The 9,132-nt window shown below is 43.4% G+C and overlaps 1 non-coding gene across 1 annotated transcript; it reads left to right on the forward strand.

The window, feature by feature from the left end:
- The first annotated feature begins 8,644 nt into the window (after positions 1–8,644).
- Positions 8,645–8,750, forward strand: LOC129620297 (U6 spliceosomal RNA). Its single transcript, XR_008698484.1, has one exon. It is a non-coding gene; the product is annotated as a U6 spliceosomal RNA (small nuclear RNA).
- The last annotated feature ends 382 nt before the right edge of the window (positions 8,751–9,132 follow it).

Below are 9,132 nucleotides of genomic sequence, written 5' to 3' on the forward strand. Positions count from 1 at the left end.
CTCCCAGCTGCCATAGCTGTGCTCATGCCATTGCCAAGAAAGGCTCTCACCATACGTTTAATTTTAAGATTCTCCTGTTACCAGGGGGAAAGGGGGTAAGGCATAAACTGAGAGATTGAGACTGACATATACACACTACTATATATAAAATGTACACAGTCCATAGTGTCCCAAAGAGTCAGACACAACTGGAGCAACTTAGCATGCACACATATATAAAATAGGGGCTTTCCTGGTGACTCGTTGTAAAGGATCCACCTGCAACGCAAGAGATGTGGTTTCGATCCCTGGGTTGGGAAGATCCCCAAGAAAGGGCATGGCAACCCACTCCAGTATTCTTGCCTGGAAAATCCCACAGAGAGAGGAGCCTTGTGGGCTACAGTCCACAGGGTCGCAGAGTCAGACACAAAGCGACTGAGCATACACGCACACATATTTAAAATAGATAACTAATAGGGACACAGTGTATAGCGTAGGGAACTCTATTCAGTTCTTTGGGTATATGTATATGCAGAACTGATTCACTTTGCTGTACATCTGACACACAATACTATTAATCAAGTATACGCCAGTAAAAATTAATTCTGAAAAAATAATTGAAGAAAGCACAGGAAGACTGAGGACATGTTGGGGACTTTCATTCTTCAATTTCTTTATCAAGCTATATAAATAAAGATTTAGACACTGGAAAGCATCATAAGGAAGAAGGCAATGGCGCCCCACTCCAGCACTCTTGCCTGGAAAATCACATGGACGGAGGAGCCTGGTGGGCTGCAGGCCATGGGGTCGCTAAGAGTCGGACACGACTGAGCAACTTCACTTTCACTTTTCACTTTCATGCATTGGAGAAGGAAATGGCAACCCACTCCAGTGTTCTTGCCTGGAGAATCCCAGGGACGGGGGAGCCTGGTGGCTGCTGTCTATGGGTTCGCACAGAGTCAGACACGACTAAAGTGACGTAGCAGCAGCAGCAGCAGCAAGCATCATAAGAACATTGACAGATGAACTGTAAAAGCCAAAGTAAAGTGAAGTCACTCAGTCGTGTCTGACTCTTTGCGACCCCATGGATGGTAGCCTACCAGGCTCCGCAGTCCATGAGATTTTCCAGGCAAGAATACTGGAGTGGGCTGCCATTTCCTTCTCCAGGGGATCTTCCCAACCCAGGGATCGAAGCCGGGTCTCCTGCATTGCAGACAGACGCTCTACCGTCTGAGCCATAACTCCCTTGCTAAAGGCCAAAGTAAAGGGAAGATGAAACCTTGGGGTACTCTATCTGGGTAGATAATGCCTAAGATATTTTCCTGGGGTCCTACAGATTCGATGTTTAATTGCAACTATAAAAACATCCAAAGAGTGTGTGTGAATATAAGCATAGAAATAGTCACATATTGATAAACCATTCACACCAGAAAATGAAGCAAAAGTGTGTTATCACATGTATGAAACGGGGCAAAAGTTAATTGCTTTGGTGGAATCAAATTTATAGTCATGAGAGGGAAAAAAAATTCCCAAGAAACCACGGTAACCATTGCTGGCAAGGGGATTGTGGACACGGCTCCTGGCAACTGTGGCCTTGACTAATTTAAGAAGTCTGACATCACTTGTTAAACAAGAAACTTCCTATTCCTTTTGAAATTAATCATGAGGGTGGAAAGTAAGAAAAGACTGCCCTTGACCATGAGAATTTGCAGAGAACCTTGAGCTCCAAAGCCCATGGAGAGCCATTCAGATGTATTGCCCCAACACTCGTGCTGAAAGCAGCCCATGCCCCACAAGACTCTCCAGCTCCTTGATCTGCCCCGGGAGAGCAGGCCAATGGCTGGGAAGGTGGCAGCCTTTGTGTGCAGCCTCCACCTGTGACTGAACAGCTGTGGAACCTTGGACAAGGGACTTATTTTTCTCTGCCTCAGTTTCCACTTCTGAAAAATGGAGATGTTAATTTGCTGTCATTTTTTAGTCCCGACTCTTTGCGACCCCATGGACTGCTGTCCACCAGGCTCCTTTGTCCATGGAATTCTCAGGCAAGAATATTGGAGCGGGTTGCTATTTCCTTCTGCAGGGGATCATCCCCACCCAGGGATTGAACTTGTGTCTCCTGCACTGCAGGCAGATTCTTTACCACTGAGCCACCAAGGAAGCCCTGGAGATGTTAACATGCCTGCTTTATAGGACTGTTGGAAGGACTAACTAAGTTACTCTTTAAAGTCCTTGGAGCAGAATGTGGCACACAGCCATGTTATATGTTTGTGAAATAAACAAACCAGGTAAGGGAAACGTGTTTGCTTGTTTAGCATCTCCCCTCCTAGAACACGAGGTCAGTGAGGAAAGGACCTGTTTTGCCCTCTGTGCATTCCCAGTGCTAAGATAGTGGCTGGGGGCTTCCTGAGCTTCTTATGTGCAGTCCTCCTGAGTTTCCACATAGTGTTTCAATGCCACCATTGTCCAGTAACCTTATTTTGGTGATTTGGCTTCTGTGTTTAATTATGGACTCAGGAATATTTTAGGGCAACAAATCCTCTGGGAATCCAATCTTTTTTTTTTTTTAATAATTTTTCTGATGTGGACTATTTTAAAAGTCATTATTGAATTTGTTTCAATATTGCTTCTGTTTTATGTTTTGGTGGGGGTTTTTTTAGCCACGATGCATGTGGGATCTTTGCTCCTCAGCCAGGGATTGAATCCACACGCCCTGCATTGGAAGGCAAGTCTTAACCTCTGGACCGCCAGGGAAGTCCTCCAGTCTTTTTAACATAGGTATTTGCTTATTGAGATCTTAGAGTTTAAGGCCTAGAGCTCCTCCTGGCCCAAATATATGGTCCAGAAATAGTACTGAGAAAAAAATTTTTTTACATATTGAGATATTGGGAAAATTCTGACTTATACAGAATTTTTAGGACTGTTGCAACCCACTCCAGTGTTCTTGCCTGGAGAATCCCAGGGACGGGGAAGCCTGGTGGGCTGCCGTCTATGGGGTCGCACAGAGTCAGACACAACTGAAGCGACTTAGCAGTAGCAGCACATTTGTGGGCTAAGTTACTTCAGTTGTGTCCGACTCTTTGAGATCCTATGGACTGTAGCCCACCAGCCTCCCCTGTCTATGAATTCTCCAGGCAAGAATACTGGAGTGGGTTGTTCGCCCTCCTCCAGGGGATCATCCTGACCCAGAGATCAAACTCTCATCTCTTACGTCTCCTGCACTGGCAGGTGGATTTTTTTTATCACTGAGCCACCAGGGAAGCCCCTCTTGTTGGTTATCTATTTTAAATATAGTAGTGGTCTCATGACTTCTTTATGTCATTTCCTCCTTTCCATGTTGTCTCTTCTCTTTAAGCAGTTCTAATTATTGAAATTTACCTTCCAGTTTGGCCCTCCGGCTTTCCTACGGTTTCTTTCCTATTTTCCCCTTGGAGCTCTCTTGGGTTTGTCGTGGATGTTGTGACGGTGGTGGTGTTGTTTTCATGTTGTTTTACTTCCTGGTCTATTTCCTGAAGTTTATCTCCTAGCAGTTTTACTGACTTTTTCCATTTCAGCTTTCAGATATCGACTTCAAGAGCTCTCCAGTTCTTATTTTGTGGCTGTAACACATTCTCTTGTTGCCCCCAGAGGAGTTCAATTACAAAATGTTTGGGGGAGGTTGTTCTTCTCCTCTCTGTATGGTCCCCAACCTGTCTGGGCTCCTTTTCATTTTTACTCTTTTGTCTCTTTCATGTTAGCAGCATCGACCTGCCCTCTGCTCTCTTTTTTCATCCACGTGAGAGCAGCTGGGGGAAGCCCTGTGCAGGGCTGCTACATGTCCTGGTGAACCTCCCTGTGGGGTTTTGGGAAGAGCTGGCCATTTTATCAAGTGACCTTCACAAATCTGTTTGAGCATTCTTTGACATTGCCTTTCTTTGGGATTGGAATGAAAACTGACCTTTTCCAGTCCTGTGGCCACTGCTGAGTTTTCCAAATGTGCTGGCATATTGAGTGCAGCACTTTCACAGCAGCAGCTTTTAGGATTTGAAATAGCTCAATTGGAAGTCCATCACTTCTACAGGTTTGTCCATAGTGATGCTTCTGAAAGGCCATGTGACTTCACATTGCAGGATGTCTGGCTCTAGGTGATTGATCACACCATTAGGGTTATCTGGGTTGTGAAGATGATTTTTGTACAGTTCTTTTGTGTATTCTTGCCACCTCTTCTTAATATCTTCTGCTTTTGTTAGGTCCATACCGTATCTCTCCTTTATTGTGCCCATCTTTGCAAGAAATATTCCCTTGGAATCTCTGATTTTTTTGAAGAGATCTCTAGTCTTTCCGATTCTATTGTTTTCCTCTATTTCTTTGCATTGATCACTGAGGAAGGCTTTCTTATCTCTCCTTGTTATTCTTTGGAACTCTGCATTCAGATGGGTATATCTTTCCTTTTCTCCTTTGCCTTTTGCTTCTCTTTTTTTTCTCAGCTATTTGTAAGACAACCTCAGACAACCATTTTGCCCTTTTGCATTTCTTTTCCTTGGGGATGGTCTTGATCACTGCCTCCTATACAGTGTCACAAACCTCTGTCCATAGTTCTTCGGGCACTCTGTCTATTGGATCTAATCCCTTGAATATGTTTGTCACTTCCACTGTATAATCATAAGGGATTTGATTTAGGTCATACCTGATTGGTGTAGTGGTTTCCCCTACTTTCTTCAATTTAAGTCTGAATTTTGCAATAAGGAATTCATGATCTGAGCCACAGTCAGCTCCCAGTCTTGTTTTTGCTGACTGTATAGAGCTTCTCCATCTTTGTCTGCAAAGAATAATCAATCTGATTTTGGTATTGACCATCTGGTGATGTCCATGTGTAGAGTCTTCTCTTGTGTTGTTAGAAGAGGGTGTTTGCTATGACCAGTGTATTCTTTAGGCAAAACTCTGTTAAGCCTTTGCCCTGCTTCATTTTGTACTTCAAGGCCAAACTTGCCTGATACTCCAGGTATCTCTTGACTTCCTACTTTTGCATTCTAGTACTCTATGATGAAAAGCACATCTTTTTTTGGTGTTAGTTCTAGAAGGTCTTCTAGGTCTTCAAAGAACCATTCAACTTCAGCTTCTTTGGCATTAGTGGTTGGGGCATAGATTTGGATTACTGTGCTATTGAATGGTTTGCCTTGGAAACGAACAGAGATCATTCTGTCATTTTTGAGATTGCACCCAAGTACTGCATTTTGGACTCTTTTGTTGACTATGAGGGCTACTCCATTTCTTCTAAGGGATTCTTGCCCATAGATAGAGTTAATGGTCATCTGAATTAAATTTGCCCATTACAGTTCATTTTAGTTGACTAATTCCTAAAGTGTTGATGTTCACTCTTGCCATCTCCTGTTTGACCACTTCCAATTTACCTTGATTCATGGACCTAACATTCCAGGTTCCTATGCAATATTGTTCTTTACAGCATGGGATTTTACTTCCATCACCAGTCACATCCACAACTGCACATTGTTTTTGCTCTGGCTCCATCTCTTCATTCTTTCTGGAGTTATTTCTCCCCTATTCTCTAGTAGCATATTGGGCACCTACCCACCTGGGGTGTTCATCTTTCAGAGATAATATTGACAACATCTGATGGATCATAGAAAAAGCAATAGAGTTCCAGAAAAACATCTAATTCTGCTTCATCCACACAGCCTTTGATGGTGTGGATCATGATGAACTGTGGAAAATTCTTCAAGAGATGGGAATACCAGACCACCTTACCTGCCTTGTGAGAAATCTGTATGCAGGTCAAGAAGCAACAGTTAAAATCAAACATGGAATAACTGGTTCCAAATTAGGAAAGGAATACGTCAAGGCTGTATACTGTCACCTTGCTTATTTAAAGTATAGGCAGAGTAGAAAGAAAGAAGAAAGAAAGTGAGTCACTCAGTCATGTCTGACTCTTTGTGACCCCATGGACTGTAGCCCAACAGGTTTCTCCATCCATGGAATTTTCTAGGCAAGAGTACAGGAGTGGGTTGCCATTTCCTTCTCCAGAGGATCTTCCCGACCCAGGGATCAAACCCAGATCTCGCACACTGCAGGCAGACGCTTTACTGTCTGAGTCACCAGGGAATCTAGATCATGGGAAATGCCAGGCTGGATGAAGCACAAGCTGGAATCAAGATTGCTGACAGAAATATCAACAACTTCAGATATGCAGATGACACCACCCTTATGGTAGAAAGTGAAGAAGAGCTGAAGAGCCTCTTGATGAAAGTGAAAGAGGAGAGTGAAAAAGCTGACTTAAAACTCAATGTTCAAAAAACAAAGAGCATGGCATCTGGTCCCATCACTTCATGGCAAATGGATGGGAAAACAGTGGAAACAGTGACAGGCTTTATTTTCTTGGGCTCCAAAATCACTGCAGATGGTGACTGCAGCCAAGAAATTAAAAGACACTTGCTCCTGGGAAGAAAAGCTGTGATCAACCTGGACAGCATATTAATAAGCAGAGATATTATTTTGACAACAAAGGTCCATCTAGTCAAAGCTACAGTTTTTCCAGTAGTCATGTATCAATATGAGTGTTGGACTATAAAGAAAGCTGAGCACCGAAGAATTGATGCTTTTGAAGTGTGGTGTTGGAGAAGACTCTTGAGAGTTCCTTGGAGTACAAGGAGATCCAACCAGTCAATTCTAAAGGAACTCAGTCCTGAATATTCATTGGAAGGACTGCTGCTGAAGCTGAAGCTCCAATACTTTGGGCACCTGTTGTGAAGAACTGACTCATTGGAAAAGCCCCTGATGCTGGGAACGATTGAAGTCAGGAGTAGACGGGGTTGATAGAGGATTAGATGATTGGATGGCATCACCGACTCAATGGACATGAGTTTGAGTAACCTCCGGGAGTTGGTGATGGAATGTGAAGTCAAGTGGGCCTTAGAAAGCATCACTACGAACAAAGCTGGTGGAGGTGATGGAATTCCAGTTGAGCTATTCCAAATCCTGAAAGATGATGCTGTGAAAGTGCTGCACTCAATATGCCAGCAAATTTGGAAAACTCAGCAGTGGCCACAGAACTGGAAAAGGTCAGTTTTCATTCCAATCCCAAAGAAAGGCAATGCCAAAGAATGCTCAAACTATCGCACAATTGCACTCATCTCACACACTAGAAAAGTAATGCTCAAAATTCTCCAAGCCAGGCTTCAGCAATACGTGAACCATGAACTTCCAGATGTTCAAGCTGGTTTTAGAAAAGGCAGAGGAACCAAAGATCAAATTGCCAACATCCGCTGGATCATGGAAAAACCAAGAGAGTTTCAGAAAAACATCTATTTCTGCTTTATTGACTATGCCAAAGCCTTTGACTGTGTGGATCACAATAAACTGTGGAAAATTCTGAAAGAGATGGGAATACCAGAACACCTGACCTGCCTCTTGAGAAATCTGTATGCAGGTCAGGAAGCACTAGTTAGAGCTGGACATGGAACAACAGACTGGTTCCAAATAGGAAAAGGAGTACGTCAAGGCTGTATATTGTCACCCTGTTTATTTAACTTATATGCAGAGTACATCATGAGAAACACTGGACTGGAAGAAACACAAGCTGGAATCAAGATTGCCGGGAGAAATATCAATAACCTCAGATATGCAGATGATACCACCCTTCTGGCAGAAAGTGAAGAGGAACTCAAAAGCCTCTTGATGAAAGTGAAAGAGGAGAGTGAAAAAGTTGGCTTAAAGCTCAACAGTCAGAAAACAAAGATCATAGCATCCGGTCCCATCACTTCATGGGAAATAGATGGGGAAACAGTGTCAGACTCTATTTTTCTGGGCTCCCAAATCACTGCAGAGGGTGACTGCAGCCATGAAATTAAAAGACGCTTACTCCTTGGAAGGAAAATTATGACCAACCTAGATAGCATATTCAAAAGCAGAGACATTACTTTGCCAACAAAGGTCCGTCTAGTCAAGGCTATGGTTTTTCCTGAGGTCATGTATGGATATGAGAGTTGGACTGTGAAGAAAGCTGAGTGCCAAAGAACTGATGCTTTTGAACTGTGGTGTTGGAGAAGACTCTTGAGAGTCCCTTGGACTGCAAGGAGATCCAACCAGTCCAGTCTGAAGGAGATCAGCCCTAGGATTTCTTTGGAAGGAATGATGCTAAAGCTGAAACTCCAGTACTTTGGCCACCTCATGTGAAGAGTTGACTCATTGGAAAAGACTCTGATGCTGGGAGGGATTGGGGGCAGGAGGAGAAGGGGACGACAGAGGATGAGATGGCTGGATGGCATCACTGACTCGATGGACGTGAGTCTGAGTGAACTCTGGGAGTTGGTGTTGGACAGGGAGGCCTGGCGTGCTGCGATTCATGGGGTCGCAAAGAGTCTGACTCGACTGAGCGACTGATCTGATCTGATCTGATCTGAGGGAAACCTCGGGTGCTGCAATCCATTGGGTCACAAAAAGTCAGACACAGCTGAGCGACTGAACTGAACTGAACCAAACTCAAAGAGCATCTGTTCCCCTGGGCAATAATAAGCTCATCTCATTTTTCTCACTGTGGAGAGCTGTGGTGAGTCATGTGTATGTGTGTGTGTGTGTTAGTCACTCAGTCATGTCTGACTCTTTGTGACCCCATGGACTGTAGCCTGCCAGGCTCCTCTGTCCATGAAATTCTCCAGGCATGAATACTGAAGTGGTGCTCACTTCGGCAGCACATATACTAAAATTGGAACGATACAGAAAAGATTAGCATGGCCCTGTACAAGGATGACACGCAAATTAGTGAAGCGTTCCATATTTTTATATTCCATGCAACTAGAGACCAAAAGAAAGCAGGAGTAGCAATACTCATATCAGATAAAATAGACTTTAAAACAAAGGCTGTGAAAAGAGACAAAGAAGGACACTACATAATGATCAGAGCATCAATCCAAGAAGAAGATATAACAATTATAAATATATATGCACCCAACACGGGAGCACCGCAATATGTAAGACAAATGCTAACAAGTATGAAAGGGGAAATTAACAATAACACAATAATAGTGGGAGACTTTAATACCCCACTCACACCTATGGATAGATCAACTAAACAGAAAATTAACAAGGAAACACAAACTTTAAATGATACAATAGACTCGTTAGACCTAATTGATATCTATAGGACATTTCATCCCAAACAAT

This window comes from Bubalus kerabau, chromosome 9 (assembly GCF_029407905.1).
Source record: "Bubalus kerabau isolate K-KA32 ecotype Philippines breed swamp buffalo chromosome 9, PCC_UOA_SB_1v2, whole genome shotgun sequence".
NCBI classification, from domain to species: Eukaryota; Metazoa; Chordata; class Mammalia; order Artiodactyla; family Bovidae; genus Bubalus; species Bubalus kerabau.